Here is a 20,868-nt window from a genome sequence, read left to right as displayed (position 1 = left end):
AGACAGCGCTTTAGCGCTGCTCTGGCGAGACTTATAGTAAGCGAGTTTTGGAAGTGCAAACAGTGGCATTTCAGGCCTCCAAGTACAGTGCATGTGCCCCGGGCGCGCGCACCATTTGGCGGCCTGAAAAGCCACTGTTTGCACTTCCAAAACTACTTTCACTTTCGCCTGCCACACGGCCGCGCTTTGAAGTGTGATCGCGATTGCGATCACTTACATTTCGCGGGCGCTTTGATGTTTTCAGTGAGCCGCGCGGCCACTGAGGACATCAAAGCGCCCGTGAACACCATTTGCCACCCCCTTCCTGTTTGTTGCAACTTGCTGAAAGAATCTAAGGTTTGTTCCAACACTTGTGCATCATTGAGTAAAGTCAAAGCATCAATTTAAGCGCTATGGAATATACACAGTCAAGAATTGCTATGGAACCAAACTGCATTCTTCGTATTTCGGGTGGCAGAAAATGCATTTGACGACTTATGACGTTTAGCACTCAAATACAAATCTGTAACGTTTCATTGTTATAACGTTCTTAAGGGAGAAGCTGTTAAACTTTCATTTCTGATTTGTTTTGCTTGTAACGTTTTACAAAAGTAAAAATCGAAAATAACCAAATACTCTTTGTGAGGTCTTTCATAGATGTGGGAATATTAGCATATAGTTAGCTGGCATCAGTCACTCATGACAGACGTTACGTCCTTTTCTGGGTACTGAAATTAAAATAAGACATTAAAAGCGCTACGGGAGCAGTTCGGGTCACCGAGTCAGACTAAAGAAAGCAGACGTTTACTGACGTCACTCCCATATGAGGATGGGTGATAACATTATACATGGCGAGGTAGGGCTTTGTGCATGTAATTTTAGCCTTCAAGCCCAATGCAACGCTCATTTGAGGTATCGTTAAAATATTTGAACTATAGGTAAGAGGGGACATGATCCTTGTCCAAAGCGTCTTTATTTATACTCCTTTAGAGGTCAGACATTCGATGCACTACCGTTTATTACTCCAAGATCTTTTGGGAAACGCACAGCAACGGAATATGGAAAGATAATTTTAGCAGCATGTCTCACTAATGTAGAAGTCGAAGAGAGAGCAGGTAAGCAAATGGATTAGGAGTTTGCTCGTGATTATGGTCCAAGATTGAGCATTATAGAATTGCATGTTTATGCCATGGTATCAGACAATCAGAAGGAAAATAATCAATATTACATTCTTTTTAAAGATGGGTATGCAGTTGATCATAATCTTTAAAATGGGTGTATGTTAAACAAATGGCACAAATATAGGTCATGATTAATGAGAGGTTAATGAGCATTACCCATACCAAAGCCATGACACCCTCCGCGCCAGGATACCCTGGTGGGTGATAGTGCGCTTAACAAATACACAACAACCGCAATAGTATCCCTTCTCATGGGCTCTACCTACCGTTATGCCAATTTTCAAACAAGCATTTGCAATGCAATAGGTCTCGGATTTGCGTGAATTTAAGCTATTGATATTGTAAATCACAATGCGTTTTATTTATGTTTCAAAAACCAAAAGATAAATAAAAGGCATTGTCATTTACAATGCCAATAGCTGAAACTCTGGTAAATGCGAGACCTGTTGCGTTGCAAATGCTTGTTTTCTTTATTTTGATTTTTGCAGAGACTTGTCCTTCGTAAATAAATGACCTGCTGGAGTAGTATTATCCCTGAGTGGAACAAGTGAAGAACGAACAGAACAAGTCAGGCTCAATTACTTAGAGGGATATTTGTATGTTATTTTCCTCTTTTTTGAAAATCAAATAACATGTTTCATCTTTAAAAAGTTGTTCCTATTCCTGTCCTGTTGGCTCATAATGTCGGCAGTGCTATCCATTACCCTGTCGTCAAGGTGCGTACAATTGTTGTCCTGTGCTCTTAATTTCACACATTTTTTTTGTTTGCACGAGAATGCTCTCTTGTGATAGAAACAGCTCCGCGGGTTGAACAACTGTCCCTAATATCATTGGAAATCATCTTCTAGGTTTAAACCCCAGAGGGACTTCTGCAAGCTTTTATCTTTCAGAAACCGGTAAAATGAGTACCACATTCAGTGGTGTAATAATTATTAAAGTGTTGTACAAGAAATACATTATTGTTATAGTATGTCTGGATCCAAATTCTTCCTTTCACATACATACAGTTTTTAAGAGAGTGTGCTTGTGGCTTGGCTGCAGATATGAAATATTTGAGCTATTCCCTCTACTGTCCAGATTGCACAAGCTCCTCGCTGCTGGGAATATGTTTACTTCTATTCACAGAGTGCATTTCATTCATTCCTTTGAACAGAAGAAGCGTATCGTCTTTTGCATATTTATTTAATGTTTAACCTTTTAAGCACTGACCACCTGTGGAAGTTAAGCAGACTTGATGCATGCTAGCTGCCGCAGAAAAAATCATTTCTTTTGGCTCTCCTGTGCATTTGCTTGAGGCCTTCATAATATTGATTAAAGTCGCTGCACTGTGCGCCATTTTGTGACTGGGCCGTCTTCCACCCCCCAGAGTATGTGGAGGATGCAGGATCTTTAATATTGAGTGCTTCTGCTTGTCAGTGTTATTTATAGGCATTCTAGTCTATTTTCTTCTTTTTCCCAAATCCCTGAATCATTTGTTTGCGTTTTTTTTATATAGGGTGAACATGGACCAAGGGCATTAGAACTCTTTACATGAGCACCAGATTAAAACACACAAGGCCAGAAATGTTTTATGATTCTCTACAAAGTGTTCAACACATAAAACAGGAGAAAGGTGTTTTCCACTTCAAGAAAGTGCAGAAGTCTACACCCCCTCATCCCACCCGAAAACTCATCAAATTGTCAGTAGCAGTTTCACTCCTAATTATTGATGGTAGGCGTCCACTCACCTCAAAGCAATAGTTTGAACATACAAAATGTCTGTCTGAACGAAATTAATAGAAAAAAAAATACAACATTTTGGAATCCATTTAATCATTGGCTCAGAACCCTGCTTCCCCGCCAGTCACACATTGACTGTAACTTTGCATCTATACAGAGATCTACTGCCTTTTGGCTAGGTTTCCACTACACAAATAATACATAGCCATACATTTTGAAGACTTCACAACAAGATATTTACAAACAACCGGTGAGGTGAGGGGATGCTAACTGTAAAGGGGCAAATTATTCTGTCTTTTTAGTGGTAAACCCAAATGTGGTTTCAACCCTGTTGGCTCATCATCAGGATAGCTACACTTTATCAAACAAGACTGCTTGTGGACTAAAATGGATCAGTAATTTTCTGAACGGCTGAAAGTCCCTTATAGTGTTACCATTCAGTCATCGCCAAGAAGTTCATTTAATTAAAATAATTCCATTAAGTCTAGTTGCCAATGGAAAGCATCATCACTGCAAGAGGTACAAAAAAACTGCAAGAGGCCCAAACTTGTGTTTGCACCCAGAATGACTGAAATCAGTATTGATTCTACATTAAAAAGCTGAAATATTTATTCTCTTATCATGCTGTCACCAATTCGCTTGGTCGTATATGTTTATTTAATTCAAATAAATTTACACTGCCCATCGTAAACACTCAAGGACGGTATTGAAAACCAGTATTTACTTTCTCTGTGTAAGTAATCCAAAACAGTTTTGCAGATTTTTTTTTTTATATACGGTGTGAACTCAACCCGAAGGTATTGGCGCACTTTACAAGAGCATCAGTTACCTTACATAAGTAACACGCTTTTCTTTTTTTGAGACATGGGGAGATTAAGTGATTTGCCCAGAACCACAGGATGTTCTTCAGATGCTGAGACTCAAACCTGGTTCCTCGGTTCCAAAGTCAGTAGCTCTGGCTGTTAAGCGACATCCTCTCAAAATGGATCAACGCAACAGTTTTTTTATACATATGGTGTGCATTCTTTATACTAATGTATTTAGGTAACAGATAACTTAGTACCTAAAAACTTTTTTGTCACTTCCATACATACCAATTTGTTGTTTATAGAAATGTAGTATTTTCCAACTCAACCATTGTTTTTGATAATAAGACATACTCAGGTTCACCTCTGTTATTGTTCCTTTGCCAACCATTTAATTTGACCAGAAGGTGCCCAATTTGTCTCAATATAGCTGCGGGCAGACTATTCTTTTCAGATCATGTCTCATTTTAAAGCAATGGCTTTCCTCTCTAGTCATGTGTTAGTTTTGCCCAGGAGCAAATTGGAATGCCATTGTTCTGATTAGTTGACTTGTTTCCTTCCACTGCTGTTATGTGGCCACATTATAGGCAAAGTCTTTACTGAGAATGTATAAACTGTACGACGGCTGATGTTGCTTGTATTCAGAGAGCTTTTTTTTATTTTCCTCATTTATTCCTTTCACCTTAACTTCTCCCCCACTCTCTAGGTCATCGCGTTGCTTTACATCCCTTCTACCCCCAACTCATCCATTGTGACCCTCACTGCTTCCACCCTGCTGGAGCTCAGTTTGTTTCAAAGTATCCCCTGCCACCAAGTTGCTCCCTCGACCCTCCCTGCTTGGCGCCCCAGTACCTGTCTTCTGTCCCTCTCCTGATCCATTCTGGCAGCTGCTATTGGCTTTGCCAGTACTATATGCTTTTGCAATGAGTCGGGATTAGCAAAGTTAAAAAAGGCAAATGGACATTCTGAAAGTATAGAAAAGTGTTTTCTATACTTTCAGGATGGCCACCCCTTGCAAGACGCAACGTGGCAGCTGTCTCAAAAGTATAGAAAATATTTATTTCTAAGCCCTTCAAGACCGATGCTAACATGGCGATGCAACGCCACGTTGCAAGACGCGATGTGGTGGCCATCTTCAAATGTTTAAAAACAATATATTTCATGCACAGCGGAGCTCTTGGGCTGGTTACTTACTTGAAATCAAACTCTGCTTCATAAAGTAGAGCACTAGCTTTTTTTCAGATTCTTATTTGCTTTCTCTCTGCATCATCTCTTTTTTGATAACTTATTTTAGTGGTCTAACATGCAATCAGCCATGTTAGGTTGGTCAATTAAAAATGGGCGCGCGCATCACATTGCATGAGCATGCATTTGTCATGATCCAGGCTTCATGACATGTGAGTATGCTTTATGACACCAGGGCACATTTCTTTGCTAGAAAATGCATTTCAAAATTGCCATTGCATACATGTGGAAGAGTCTTCATGCATGTCCACACAAAAAAGCATTTGAAAAGCAACTAGCTTGGGGCTTTGGAGCTGAGACCTTTTGCCTTTGCTTCTCTTAACAGCAAGCAGTTATACCTTATGATTCAACAAATGGGGGAGGTGCTGTTCCTATCAGGAAGAAAACAGGACAGGATGGGGGACGAAACAGGGAATGGGAATCTTACAGATTATATCTTTTTGCCCTCACACGTCTGAAGGAATGTCACCCTTCATCATCGGGCGTGCGAAGGGTCGCTTTAGTAGAGATCTTTTTTGTAGTATGATGAGTGGTGTAAGTGTGAGGGTGTCCTAAATGTGTGGGGTTGAGTGACAGTGTACGTACAAGTGAGGGAAAACAAAACTGACTAAGAGATACCAGATTGGATTTTAATGTGATATTCTCTCGACAGGAGTCAAAACAAAACCCTATGAAAGGGACAGGACTACTGCTTGGGTCTAATGTCTCAAATATGTGGGCGTGGTCAGGTCAACATATTTATCGCCCTATGGCCCAATGGGCCAAATAAGGATCCCCGGCACTTCTTCAGGACCTAAGATGAAAGGGGAGAGTGCAACCCTACCCCAAACCTAAATTATCATGTGCAGTAAAGGTATTCCCCAGGAAATAAAATACCTGGTGTAGTAGATAAAAATGATCGTCCAACCTAAAAAGTAAAGGAGAAAAAATGATAAAAACATATAGTAAACTAAAATATTGTATTTCTGGTTCAATGCGTCGGGAGGATCGCTTTTCCATACAAAGTGTCAAAGTGTCTCTAATGGTAGTCATGTGCATACTGTGGTTTGGCACTTCATCAGTCGCCACAAACATGAACGAAGTGAAAGCCATAACAGTACACACAAAAACACAACAGATGGGTGGACATGCGTGGTACACATAACATAAAATTCAAACTATGTTGATGTCACACACTGGGTCACAGGTGACTGCTTGGTTATTTAGGTGTGAGCAAAGGGTTCTTACCCTTAGGATAAATCAAATGTGCACCATATGTCTGAGAAAAGGCTAGTGCACAGCTGCTAACTGTAAAGAGACAGTAATGGCAGTCAAGGCACAAAAAAGTGAAAAAAGATCTGGGTTTTGTAATTGAAGGAAATGTACTCATGTGGTTTCTGCCCAGAGAGTGCAAACGTCTACCCTCCTCTGCTCGCCTGGGTCGAGACTGAGCAGAGGAGGAAGCCCGTATTTCAGGTACAGCAAATTGAAAGATCGCACTCAGGTGCGGAGAGTGTGAGCGATGGGTAGCCAGTAGGGCTCTCGGGTGGGGGCGGCTAGCTCCAGCCAGAAGAGCGTAACCGGTCATCTTATAGTATTGCGGTTACAGCCATGAGTTTGTGGATAGAGTCCTAATGTTGTAGAAAATAAATAGAGACAGCCCACTACAGCGCTCTACTAAGTGTCCAATGTTAAATGGTTGCAAGGAAATGAATAACAAGGATATAAACGGCGGGCAGAGGCTTCTCTGTCCAAGCATCGAAAACAAATTGCAGAGGGGCGTTCACAAAAGACTGACATTTGATATGTTACATAGTCGGGGGAGATGGCATATGAGTGTAGCGGCTCCTCATTTATCCATGTGCATATCAAAGCCAAAATACCAAGGGGTGCTAGAGGTTCAGTGAAAGAGGCCCACATACTAGTATAGTTGTCGGTACATTGGCGGCAGCCATTTTGGAGTGTGTAGTCGTCATAGACTAATCATAAAAACAAGCCATGTCTCAACTGACAGTCTTGTGGTGGACGATGAGCATGGATTCTTTTTAATCAGATAGAGGGAGCGAATTGCTGGTTGTTGCTGATAATGGCATACAGGTATACATGCACCCGTATCTCATAGTTGCTGATGAGCAGGACATATCTATGGTGAGATAGGGGTACTTATATGGTAACATACAAGTATGTATGTGTCTGTATCTCAATGGAGAACGTCTTCTAATGGGACGGTGACTGCATGTAAGCAGTATTGTCATCATCGCCTCATAAGTCAATAGTGAGGGGGGAAAGTTGTGGGGCAACTGACCATATGAAGCTTGAAGTAAACTCTAATAGATGTAAGTGTTAGAGAGGCATATTACGGATAATGCATGGTATCGTGGCATATCGGAATCTCCCAGTGTTTGCTCTTGTAAGGACTTCGAAGGGGAGACCTCCACCCATGTATACAGTGCTGGACATAGGTGTTGAACAGGGTCATGTGTGTTAGTCTGTAATGGGTTATTCTGACCGTGGTGTTGGACATAGGCGATAAACCAGATTTCACGTGTAGGGCATAGGTGCATCCCTGGAGGGAAAAGCCATGTGTCACGATGGATAGATGGAGCGGTCATATTTTGCACCACGGGATCTCATCATTGGGACCCATACTGTTGGAAAGGCAAAGTATCCATTGTTGTTCTCTCCTGAAAAGATTGGTATTGCTCCATGAGTGGTTCGCGTCCAAGATGGTCCAACGTAGGTCATCAGGAGAGTGTTTGGAAATGCAAAAGTGGTTGCACATTTTCGTGGCGCTGCATCCGCAGTGGATAGTGCTCTGGTGTTCCATTATCCTGGTGTTAACTGCCCTTGAGGTCATACCCACATAATGGAGATCACAGGGGATAGTGACAAGGTAGATGCAGTTTTTTGCATTGTAGTTAGTGTGATTTTTCTGGATCCAGGTGAATCAGGGGCTCAATTTAACCTCTTTCGAATGTTGGGTAGGAGAGCAGACCTGACTGGACCCACAGGGATAGTGTACTGTGACAGGTGGTAGGGCCCACATGGTGTTCTGTGTGTGGGATTGTTGAGTATGTGGTCTGGTGTGTACAAGATGGTCTTTCAGGTTCTGAGTTATCCTGAAAGAAAATTGTGGCCCTGGAATCTCTAGGGACGCGGTGTTTAGAATGCCCTGATGCATTTGATTCTATTAGAGTGTGAGGTAAAAGTAGTTACAAAGGTAATTACATCATCAGTGAGTCTTGTGTACGTCTCTAGGAGGGCTTCCCGGTAATTGATTCATTTTGTTTTCTCAGCCTGCTTGATAATGCTTGTTGGAAAGTTTCTTGAAGACAGATTCTTGCTGAGGGTCTAGACTTGCACATCATAATCTTTCAGTGAACTACAGTTTCTCTGGCGGCAGAGGAACTGTCAATGCGACAGATTCTCCCGTAGGGCTTTTGAATGGTGGCTATCAAATAACAGAAGGCTGTAACAACTGGTCGTTTTTTTGTAGGTCTTAGTAAAAAGATGCCCATCCTCGATCGTGATAAGTAGTTCCAGAAATGGTGTCTTCTTCTTTGAGAATGATTGACTGAATCTCAAGTCAGGGTCCTGGGTGTTGATCCAGCTGCCAAACTCCTGATATACAGTGCCCTCACCTTGCCAGAAGACCAGAATGTCATCTATGTATAGTCACCACAATGTTGTATTTTGAAGGGATTCATGTCAGTAAAGATGTACCACTCTTCAAAGTGGGCCATGTAGAGAGAGCAGGCTCGAGGGGAATGTGCTGCCCATAGATGTCCCTTGTATCTGATGGTATGTCTGGGTTTTGGGTTTAAATAAGTTGTTTTTTAACACCATGGTGGCACATTCAATTATAAAGTCAATGGGTGTGGCGGGCATCAAGGTCTGTGCTCTAAGGCATGCATCAATAACCTCTACAGTGGCGTCCTGAGGGATGTTCGTATGTAACGCATCTACATCCAGGGTCACGATGAGGTTTATCTCCTATTGGTTTTTGGTGTCAACAATCAAGTTCAGGATGCCCCTGGTGTCTTTCAGAAACTAGGGAATTTTCTGGACCAGTGATTGGAGATTGTGGTTGCAGAACTTCCTCAAAGTTTCCATTAGAAATCTGATGCTGGAAACAATGGGTCTACCTGGAGGCTGGTTAATACAGCCAGATGGAGAAAAGCCACAGGCTCCCAGTCCCTTTCTGCGTGCTGAACCAGGGTGCTCAGACCAATTCCAGCGCTGCTCTCATGCTTTGAATAGCATTCCCAGCATGAGCGCAACACCAGGAATTGGCATCTGGGAGCCTGCGAAGTGTGACCAGCGCAGGACGGGACCAGGATCGACAGAGGAGCAATTCAGCGGCAGGTAAGTAAAGTTTTATCTTTTTTTGTGTTTGCTTATTATTGTATTATTCCTCCCCTCTGTCCCTTAGCCCCCTGCTCCACTGCTTTGGATCCCGAGTAGCCGCCACTGCAAGAAACACCTGGCATCGCGGCCTCAAAGCTGACTGCAAGGAGATGGGTTACACCAGGAGTCAGATTGAAAGAAAAGCCCAAGACAGAGATGGCTGGAGAGTTCTGGTTGCTTGTCTATACCCCATGAGTGGTAGTAGGCATAAGCAAGCAAGTACTGAAACTTGTGCCGTACTGGATGAGGACTATTTTATCCACTTATGTCACTTATGATTTAGATGTTTGATAGGTATTATACCATATACAGCTTGTCTTAGTGCTACTCTTCCATAACCACTGTTTACAACATATTATAATCCTGATCTCTTATATTATAAATTGAGTAACAGACTTTTATTTGTACTTCGGAAAAAGATTCTTGGTAAACTTTTCAAATATACAAATTGGGAACTTATGTTTACAAATTATAGTGAGGTAACATGCTTCTGATATTTATTGAGTACATATCACAATCAGTAACTGTGTGGTTTTGGACACTTAGGATGTTGCTTTGATGTAGCACTTTTTTGTTTGCATGAGTATTCTTACACCATTATGTTATATTTGTGGGATTTCCTTATATAATTACTATGCACTGTGACTTCATTTTTTTAATTTTTTAGTGTCTGTTTTTCCCTGGGAATTGTTTATTTAGTAATTTATTGTAGATGTACATTTTTATGAGATATACAGCTAAAAATCTTTTTTGTTAAGTTATGTCATGTTCTAAATATTTTGTAGAACTCATGACTAACCAGCAAGTCTCTTGGTTTTAGAGGCAGATATAACAATGAGATAAAGGTACACAATGTAAGGCTTTTAAGACACATGTTTTGACATGGAGCTGATCGCAGGTGGATCTTTAAGCTGGTGACAAACATTTCAAAGGGTTGAGGCCAGGACCAAAAAGGATCAGCCACCAAGTTTGACTTTACAGTATTTTGGGACAGTGAGTAAGAGATGTTGAGCAGAAGAAAGAGGTCAGTTAAGCAAATATCTTGTAAGGCTAGAGGAAATGAACCATAAGCATCATTTCACCACAAGACCAGGAGTAGTGGAAGTAACATAATTCACCCTTTGAACTTTATGTTGTCATACACACATGTTTACACAGACACACCAAATCACACATTCTCTCACATAATCACATCCTCACCTGCAAACATACACAAAACATACATTTAAAAGCATTTTTTACTTACGTTTGCTGCCATGGAGGGTCATATTGCAGCTAACTAACTGTACTCCATTTTTTTTTATTACAAGGGCCCTATTCCGATCTCGCTCAGAAAGCCCTACAGCCGACTCGCACAACTGGGCTCTGAGCAACAGAGTATGATGCGCTGCAGCGCTGATGGACTCGGGTCGCTCGGAGCTCCATTGAAGTCTATGGGAGCCTGATGTACGTTGCGAACATAGGCTCCCAAAGACAATAAACGCATGTCTTGGACAAGGGCACCCCCTGTCGCAGGGACGCCTCGGTCCTGCCCGCACCGTGCATGTATTTGTAGGGGGAGTCCCCCCAGTGATCGAGTCGTAGGGGCCCAGGTGAAGGAGGGCCCGCTACAGACCCCCTAAGTCCGCCTCCCAGAGCTTTTTTGAGTCGGAGGCTCTGACTCGATCCAGCTGCTCGGTGCGCGCATTGTACTTGGTCGTCCGGGAATCCACCCCGTTGCGCTGTACGTGTCGGCCATGGCAGAGTCGTCCAGAGGGGAACGCTGACACGTTTGAGCCACTCGGAGCGCGAGGCGATTACCACATCATACCTCCTCGCACATACAGCTGTACGAGTCGCACGTAAATCATGCGTACAACTCGGACTCGCTACTGATGGGTGCCGTCAGGAGCGCTTCCGAGCGAGATCGGATTCGGACCCTAAGAGTGAATAATATACTATTATTCACCTTTAGTATAACTGGTAGACTTGGGGGTCTCTAGTTGGCACAGGTATGCACTTGTGACAAATAGGGACCCTCTCCTCTAGTCAGGGTAAAGGGGTACACTCCCAAAATAACCCCTGCTCACCCCCTTGGTAGCTTGGCACGAGCAGACAGGCTTATCTCAGAGGCAGTGTGTAAAGCATTTGTGAACACATACAGTAACCAAGTGACAACACTACAAATGGACACCACACAGGTTTTATATAAAAAATAAGTATTCTTTATATAGATTTACCACAAGACCATTAAACGACAAAAACACACAATACTGTTACTTAGATGGTAGAATTTTGCTTAGTTCTCTTAAGTTCTTAAATGCGGCACTTTAAGTCAATGTACCTTTTAGATGCGACACGCAGGGCAGCGAAAGTGCTGCAATGATGTTGATGCGATGAAGTTTTTGGTGCAAAGAAATAAAGAAGTGAAGATCTTCCAGATGCGTTGCGCTTCTCCGATGTTGCGAGAAGACTCGACTCGATGCGTCAGCCGCAGCGGTATCACCCTTTACGCGATGCGATGACAGCGGCCTTGGCAGCGGCACTCTTCTCCGACGTTTGCGAGACACTTCCGCTCGATGCGATGCTGCAGCGGCGACACCCCGCAGCGGCGACACCCCTTTACGCGATGCAACGACAGCAGCTCCGACGGCGGCACGCATCTCCATGGATGCAAAGTGCTTTACTTGATGCGGTGCAATGCGACAACTACGATGGTTGCAATGGCGACACGCTTCTTCCTCGATGCGAGACTCTTCCCTTGATGTGGTGCAATGCGTCAGCTACGATGGTTGCGATGGCGACACGCTTCTCCGGCGTTGCTAGACACTTCCTGGATGATGCGAGACGCTTCCGCTCGATGCGATGCTGCAGCGGCGACACACTTTACGAGATGCGACGACAACAGCTCCGACGGCGGCACGCTTCTCCTTCTTGAGTCGCGCTTCCAGCTCCTTGCGACACGCAGTCCCTCAAAAGGCCCAACAACAGCAGCAGGCACTTCCAAAGAACTCTGAGGAGCTGGGGGGTGAAGTCGGTTGTTCCTGAGACTTCAGCAGGAGGCAAGCTCTTTTCCAAGCCCTTGGAGATCCTTCACAAGTTGAGCAAAAGTACACACAAAGTTCCTTTCTCCTCTCTTTGGCAGTAAGGCAACCACTGCAGGCCAATCTCCCAGTTTCAGGGATAGTTTCCTCCTTAGCTTCTTCTGGTTCCTCCCTCAGAAGAGGTTCTTCTTGTTTTCCCAAAGTGATCTAAGTTCTTGGGATCAGGGTCCCAATATTTATACCCAGAAATCCTTTGTCCTCTGAAGACAGAGGGGCCTTTGCCCAGTCCAAACCAGTTCCTAAGCACTCTGTTTACCAGACCTCTCCTTTCCTTTCACAGTGCAGGGCAGAAACATTAGACGCCCCACAGGAGGTGGAACCAGCATTGTGGAAGGCAAGTACAGCACTGGAGCACTTTGTTGACAGGATTCCTTCTCTTCATTCACTGTGCAGGGCAGAGACATCAGCCGCTCCCCAGGAGGTGGAGCCAGCATTGTGGAAGGCAGGCACAGCCCTATTCAGGTCCCAGGTGCAGCTCCTCCCACCCATCTGGATGTAGATCTCTCTATTCACCACTGGGACACCTCACCCTGCCTCCTGGAATTCCCCAGCACTGTCACTCAAACTACAGACAAAGGAATACACACAGCCTAGCAGAGGCAGGTTTGAATAGTTAGACAAGAAAATGCCTACTTTCTAAAAGTGGCATTTTCAAACACAGAATGTTAAAACCAACTTTACTAAAAGATGTATTTTATCATCCTGAGTTCAGGCATACTAAATTCGAATTTCTACCATGTTCTCTGAGTCAGTTAGGATTATAAAATGTACTAACCAAACTGCCCATTCTGGCCTATGGAGAACAGGTAGCCTTGCAATAGTGAAAAACGAAAATGGCTATAATTCACTATTAGAACATGCCACACACACCAGGGCATGTCCTACCGTATCCTTACAATGCACCCTGCCCTTGGGCCTACCATAGGGGTGTCTGATATGAAGAAAAGGGAAGGTTTAGGGACTGGCAAGTGGGTGCACTTGTCCAGTCAGCATGCCAGTACCAGACTGCACGCAGGCTCTGCAATGGCAGACCTTAGACACATGTTTAAAGGCTGCTTCTGTGGGTGGCACAACCAGAGCTGCAAGCCCACCAGCAGTATTTGGATTACAAGCTCTGGGCACTCCTGGTGCACTGTACTAGGGTCTGACAAGTAAACCAAACCAACCAATCATGGAATCACAAATTATACATTAATTTACAATAGGGAGCACTTGCACTGTGGCATTGGACAGCAGTGGCACAGTGCCCTGAGCAGCTAACACCAACAAAATTACAGGAGGCACAACGAAAAAATGAAAGGGAGACTCACGCCAATGTGCCAGGTCTAACAATAACCAAAACAAGTGACAAAAAACAAGTAGATTGAAACCCTAACTGACGTCCATAAAGTCAAGCTGCTCCTATGTTCCTGGCACCGATTTTGATGCCAGGTGTCACAAATAAAGTGCTAGGGGTCGCAAGGAGCAAGCCAGGGGTCGCAGCTGCGACCCATAAATAACTTCCATGAAATGAAACCTGGCAAAGAACCAGAAATAGAGCAATGCACCATTCATAAGATTTTGAAGGAGATTCGTGACGAATGGTTAGCCAATGAAGAGATGTGGGAATGGAATGTGTTTGTCTATGGTGGGTCTCTTGAACAAGCAATCGAGCTACTTGATTCTAAACAGCTTGGAAATTATATAGCAGGTGAGCATTAGAACTCGAATAAAGGACTGTTACAATGATCCAATCTGGATCCAATAAAAGCTATGAAAGTAGTACGGTATGCATCAAAGAAAGAAGGGGTCAACGTTTCCTCAGTATAAAAGTACCCAAGGCAACAATCGAAAAGACATCCCAATGCATACAAAGAGATTCGTCAAGTTTTACACCCAAACTCTTCACCTCGTACAAGGATTGGGCAACATCTAGAATCAGGTGGGCAAATAGCAGGGTGCCTAAATAAGAGCTGGATATTGGTAACCAACATCTTGGTCTTTTCCCAATTTAATTTCAGCCATTTATGCCACATACAGAGATGCTGCAGATAAACATGGTAGCAAAAAGTTCTCATCTGAATGACCATTCAATCCACAGGGTAATTGAGTGTTGTTAGCATAGCAGTAAAATTAAAAATGAAAAGGCGGAATGAGCAAGACGAGAGACCTCAGATACTGGGTAAATAGAAGAGGTGACAACAGAGAGCCTAGTGGAACACCAGAGGAAAGTTCATAAGATAAAAAGAAAGAACCCAGATCAACCCTCCAGTTTGTATATGAAGGAAAAGAACAGAGACACTGAAGGAACTGAACCGCCAGTAGTAGCTTTACTTAATTCCTTCATAACAATGGATTGGCTGACAGGATCAAACCTGCTGACAGTTCCAAATAAATAATGGTGCTGACAAGGGTGACTTCAGCTGCAAAGCAGAGATCGTCTGAATTGAAACCATAGCAGATTTGGTACCTCTATTGAGACAGAAAACGGCCTGAGCGTCATCCAAGAGGTTATGAGATTCAAGCACTTAGAAGGTAGTGGGCAATGTAGGCTTCCAGAATGTTAGCCACAGCTGAAAGGCGAGAGCCTTAACAGTAGTTTAAAGTAAGAGAACAGTAGCCATTTTAAAGGGGAATGGGGACATCACCTATTGGAGAGAGAATTCAAAATGTTTAGCAGCAAAGGGGGCAAAATATATTTTAGCAATGATAATAAGCTAATAGGAGTAGGATCCAAATGAGAGTCTGATTTAGGAGTGTCAAGAGAAGCAGATACTTGTTGGTTGTCCAAAACTCAATGCACATGGCAACCAAAGAGATCCTAAAAGCAGCACTAACAGAGTTGATGCCAACTTCTCCAGCAATACTATCTCTAATCAGGATGAATTTTGTTGGAAAGAATGTGGTAAGTTGGTCACAATAAAGCTGAGATGCATTGTGGGATACAAAGGCTGTTTCAGCCAAAAGTTAATAATAATGGACAGATCATTTTGTTTATTGTTAGCTGCAAGAATTCTGCTCATGTTGAGAATAGGCTTCTTTTATAGACATTTTATATTTTGATAAGGCTGCTTTATATTCAGATGTGTTGCTCACTTTATAAATATACGTAAAAAAAGTGTATAAGGGCTAGTAATGTGGGTAAAAAAGTGTATATGGGCAAGTCAGACAAATCTATATCCAAACTTTGGTCGCCTTTCATGATAGTGCTAAACTACGTATGTAACTTCTCCAAACACTGTACATTAAGGGCCCGATTCTGATGCAGTTTGGAAAGCTTCCCGACTGAATGGGTTTGGGAATGGTTTCCAACCTAATCAGATCGGGAGAGTCCAAACGACCGAGTACGATGCATCCGGATGCTTCCAGATACGATTTGGTTGGACTCCCATCAACTTCAATGGGAGCCTTTGTTCAGACCGAATGCTTAGGCTCCCATTGAAAAAAAGGGTGGCTGGGGAAAATCAGGCACCCTGTGGCAGACACCCCCTCAACCCTCCCACACTGTGCATGACTGTTAAGGGAAGACCCATGGGTACCACCACAGGCCCGATTGGGAAGGATCCAGGTGCAGGGGGCCCACTCGGGGCCCCTAAAGTCTGATTCTGACTGCCGATTCGAGTCGGACAGCACGATTCAGAAAGGCTGTTCAAATCCAGCATCGTACTCGGTCATTTGGAAACGCGGCCCGTAGAGACGTACAATTCTGCTCCATACGAATTGGTCATTCCAAATGCCGTCGGGTGTTGGATTGAGATATTCCTAACGCATAACTCGCATTGTACTTGGTCGGTTGGAAACCTTTCCGAGACGGTTGGAAAGACACATTCCCGATCCGATTTGGACATAGCAAATGCCGTTGGGAGACCTTCCTAACCGCATCAGAATCAGGCCCTATGTATAGTATCTACTGAGAGATACAAAAGTCTACAAATAAATACCCTGCTTGATTCCATGTTTTTAATGGTGAATGAATGCACCCAATAAAACACAATATGTTTCTGCCTACATTTTCTGTGAATCTAGAACTACATGCTGTAATTCTGGGGCCAGCATGTTATTCCCTATTCCAAGTGTTAGCACTTGTAATTGGTGGAGATACTGACTGGAATCTGTAACTCCAACCCTGGTACCACCTCCACAAGTTACCAGTCAACTTGGAATGGGTCTATAGTGTGACCTGGAGGTTCCATACAGAGGACAGGATGCCAGCTATGGTCCAGTTTATTACGTATTGTGGTTAAAGCTAAAAATTAGTGCAGTATGTCCACAAAGACTATCATACATCCAGAAAAATGGGTGTGGGTGAAACTTGAACCAAAGTACATCATTGTTGGAAATTTCATATGTGAGCCCATCAGCAACTTCAGTAATGTTGTCAGCTGAGATGCCCTCTGTAATGCTATTGATGATGTCACTGAGGTGTCATCAGCAGTGTAATGTTTGAGGTCATGAGCGGGGATGTGAGTTGTGATTTCCGCTGCACACCTTAACTGGAGGATTTCAGGGGGGTTAGGTTTTCCTTTGCAACTGTGTGCTACTTGACTGTGCCTTTCTCAGTGAAAACAAATTATGTGAGAAATTATGAGGCGCCTTGGTGTACCTTTAAAATAAAGAACCAGTTCTGATAGTAAGGATACTTAGCTGGTGTTGACACAGACAAGATCGGAGCTTATTTTGGCTCTCTTTGGGCCACTGTCGCAAGAAAATACCTGTAGCTTTGGCCGTATCCAGGGTGAATTCACTTCAGATAACCACACGCTTGACTTGAAGCAGGATCTCGCCAAACCGCGCTGGCCGGGATTTGAAAAGCACACAAGTGAAACAAAACCAAAAGGCGCAACACTTCTTTTTAGGTCTCGCCTGAGCCAGCGCATGTGCTGCTCTGCGAGACATTTAGTAAGCGTATTTTTAAAGTGCTACCACAGGCTTTTGCCGGCCACCAGCTTGCGGTTACGTGCACAAGCGCGCACGCATTGCTCCGCCTCTCTAATGCTCGCTATGCCTCTCCTTTCACGCACACCCCTCGTGTTTCTTTTAGCGCGCGCACACACACAACTCCCGGGCTCTGTTCACTTCCACAAACCACCCTTCATGAGCACCTCAGCACGCGTCTCGCAGCCGCTCGCGGCCAATGCTTGTTAACATTGAAACTGAGCGCAGCGCCGCTTCACGGACACCGCGCTCGGTTTATTGATATCTTTCTTAACTTTAGCACTGAGCGCAGCGCCCACTTCAAAGACACCGCGCTCAGTGTTGAAGTTAAGAAATATATAAAGAAACCGAGCGCGGTGTCCGTAAAGTGGCACCGCGCTCAGTTTCAAACTTAAGCATTTGCAATGCAATCGGACCGATTACATTGCAAATGCTTGTTTGTGACTTGGGTGAGTAGTGAATTCGTTTTTTTTAGAAGAAGAAAAAGAGTTTAAAATAACCTGTTAGCGATTCTGGAGTCATTGTAACCTCTAGTCAGTAGTTTTTCTCCCAGCACTAACCCTAGTGAAAGCTCAGCTAACCCAATTGAGTAATGTCATTGTGTGGAGTCAAAAGGCCCCTAATGTCTCTCGCATTTTTAGTTTGTAAGGGAGACGTCATTGAAGTTTGGGCCAATGATGAACAGTTTCCGCCTTAGCTGTGGCACAACAATCTATTGCATCTTTTAAAAATCTCTGTAAACTGTATTTGAAGTGTCATCGGTTTACTAGCACTAATTGAAAACGGTAGCTTGGGTGTTCACTGTTCCCGCTCCTCGCTGCACGGCTGCCCTTCTGAGAGTCAACCAGCGCCGCAAGGGCCATACATACCAAGGGTAGAATGCTCCATACAATAGCTATGGCGGCGCCCTCTCTGCTCTTTAGCTCCTCTCAAAGCAGTGCACTCTGGGAAGGGTTTGCATTGGAACTGCCACGCTCTGCAGCGTGGGGTCGCTGCTAGGTTGACTCAAAGCCTCGCTTTTGTTTTATGTAGGAAAGGTGTTTCACAGTCTTGGGGGCCAGTGTTGTGTTTTGTGTTTCCCCGTTTCTTTCCTGAATAGCAAGCTTGTGCTGAATAGTGGGAAGTAGACCCTGTGCAGCATTGTGAAATGTCCATTACAAGGCTAAAACACTTCGTTCATATCCTCGCCACTCCATGTATGTCTAAGTTGGTATTACATAACGCCCACCTAGCCAGGAAGCAACGTAGCGCTGTACATTACACAGGGCTTTACGTGGGATGAAAAAATCTGAGGGTTTCTCATAGGGGCGTGGCCAATGTAATGAAGGGCCAGGTTTAAACACATTAGCTAAAAATCTGTACTTAGCATAGTGTGCTGTCCCACTGCTATCTTGCTGCTTCTGTCCGTTCATCCAGATATATAACACAAGTAGCATTACACCTACAACAAGCCAGGACTATTGGCTTTGTCAACGGTTGTAAGTTGCATAAGATAAATAAGCAGCAACTATCACTTTGTTGTATAGAAAATTTAAAATGCTACTCTCTCTTGTGGGCGAGGTTGTGGCTAAGGCTAGAGCAGCCGATCTTCGAGCTGAGGAAACAGGTTTGAGCCTGATGTCCTGATTCAAAAAATTAATATGCCCTTGCGTAAAGTAACCGGTGCTCACGTAAAGCGCTCCAAGTTTGCGCTATATAAAACTGAAAAACAGTCTCTTTGAAGTTGCATCAAAGGCAGTGGGGACGGGTTGTACTATTGCAGACTTAAGGTTTTTTTTGTTCAATCTGAGGGTACAAATGGAGAACCTGAAAGGGACCCATCTCTGCACCTGTTTTTAAAAACTGCCGTTACCGGTAGGGTGACCAACCGTCCGTAAATTTCACGGACCGTCCGTAATTTGGATCTCACGTCCATTGTCCGTGATGATCCCATTTACGGATGCCTTTTGTCCGTAATTTTGGGCATTAGGGAACATCACTGTTCCTCTACCAGAAGCATCAGCTCCCTGATGGGGCCTCCTTGCGCTCCTCCGAGCACAAGAGCAGCCTCACCCTGCTTTTTGTCATTCTGTATGCCGGCTGATTGCCACATACAGAATAACAATGGGCCAGTCTGGGCTGCAAAGCATGTGGTGGGCCTCCCCCAGCTCACGTCTAGGGCAGGGCATTCTGTCACATGGACGAAATGAGCAAAAACACCAAAGCTGATAGGTGAAAATCCAGTTCAAGAAAAGAAGCTGGTGAAAGAAGGTAAAAAGAAGGGGCTGGTATTCTTTCAGGGTCTCATCATTTTAGAACCAATGCATTTTTTAAATTATATTCAATGAAGCCATGGTTGCTGCTTTTGTAGTTTATGCAACTAACAGCCATTGACAAAGCCAATAGCTCTGGCTTGTTATAGGTGTAATGTTACTTGTTGTGTTATATATCAGGATACAATCACAGAAGAGGCAAAATACCAGTCGGGCGGAACATTATACTAAGCATAGATTTTTAGCTTAGTTTTAAGCCACACCCTTAATTACATCGGACACCCCCTTTTGAGAGACCCCCCCCCCAATTTTTTTCATCCCACTTAAAGCCCTGGAAACAACACCATGTCACAGTCACCTTATGGCCTGGCACTGTGCATCATGCATGACTTCCACTTTTTCAGATTACCCATGTGCAGGGGCATAGTGAACCCTAACCCCACCCCACCCCCTGCTTTAGGAACTGCAGCAAGGGTGAAATACTTAATTGGCCTCTCTGTCTGCAACTCTGCAGACAAAGGATCAGCTCATAATTAATATGAAAAGGTGGGCGAGTGAGTAAGTGAAGGGATGGGTGGAAGGCTGGTTGGATTAGTGAAAGGGTGAATGGATAAATGAAAGGGTGAATAGATGGATAATAAGAGAAAGGATGGATGAGGGATGAGTTAGTGGAAGGATGGATGAGAAGATAAATAGATGGATGTATGGGTGGAAGGGTAGATGGATGGGTAAAAGGAAAGATGGATGAGTGAAAGGATGGATGGATGAGTGAAAGGGTGGATGATGGGCGAGTGAATGGGTGGATGGATGAGTGAAATGATGGATTGATGAATTGATGAGTGAAAGGGTGAATGGATGGATGGATGAGTGAAAGGGTGGATGTAAGGATGGATGAGTGAGTGAAAGGGAGGGTAGATGGACAAAAGGATGGCAGATGAGGAGTGAAAGGGTGGATGGATGAGAGAAAGGATGGATGAGTGATAGGGTCAATGGATGAATTCATGAGTGAATGAGTAGATGGATGGGTGGATGGACGGAAGGAAGGATGGCTAAGTGAAAGGGCTGATGGAGAGAGAAAGGGAGGATGGATGGATGACTGAAAGGGTGAATTGGTGGAAGGATGAGTGACTGGGTGGATGAATGAGTGAGTGAAAGAATGGCTAGATGGGTGAAAGGGTAAATGGCTGGATGGATGAGTGAATGGGTGGATGAGTGTACGGGTGGATAGGGTGAAAGGGTGGGTGGATGGATGAGTGAAAGAGTGGATGGAGGGATGGATGAGTGAAATGATGGATAGAAGGAT

This window comes from Triturus cristatus, chromosome 5_1 (assembly GCF_964204655.1).
Source record: "Triturus cristatus chromosome 5_1, aTriCri1.1, whole genome shotgun sequence".
NCBI lineage: Eukaryota > Metazoa > Chordata > Amphibia > Caudata > Salamandridae > Triturus > Triturus cristatus.
The sequence above is the reverse complement of the archived record's forward strand: the minus strand, read 5'-3'. Positions refer to the sequence as shown.